This window comes from Rhagoletis pomonella, unplaced genomic scaffold (assembly GCF_013731165.1).
Source record: "Rhagoletis pomonella isolate Grant_MI unplaced genomic scaffold, Rhpom_1.0 Rhpom_scaffold_01441, whole genome shotgun sequence".
NCBI lineage: Eukaryota > Metazoa > Arthropoda > Insecta > Diptera > Tephritidae > Rhagoletis > Rhagoletis pomonella.
The window spans coordinates 32,153-32,495 of record NW_023459995.1 but is presented as its reverse complement, the minus strand read 5'-3'; positions in this window follow the sequence as shown (position 1 = coordinate 32,495).

Below are 343 nucleotides of genomic sequence, written 5' to 3'. Positions count from 1 at the left end.
ATAATCCAAAAAATTTATACCTACAAATATTGAGTTGAGTATGCAGAAATTACCGCTACCTCCTGTTCTATGTTACGGCCTACCAATTGTCATTTTTATTGCCTGACATAAATTTTATCAGAGGCAATATTTGTGCGTGGGCATTTTTTGTCTTGATAAAAGCATTTGTAAGATGGCTATTTTTGCCGGATTTAATAACTTAAAAAATATGCTATTTTACACCCAAATACATAATAACAAATATTTTAATAGAAAAAAGCTCAATTTTTGCTTTTGTATTAAAATATTAATATTAAAATAATGTTGCCGCCACGAAGTTATCGCGCATATGAAAATGTAGCTG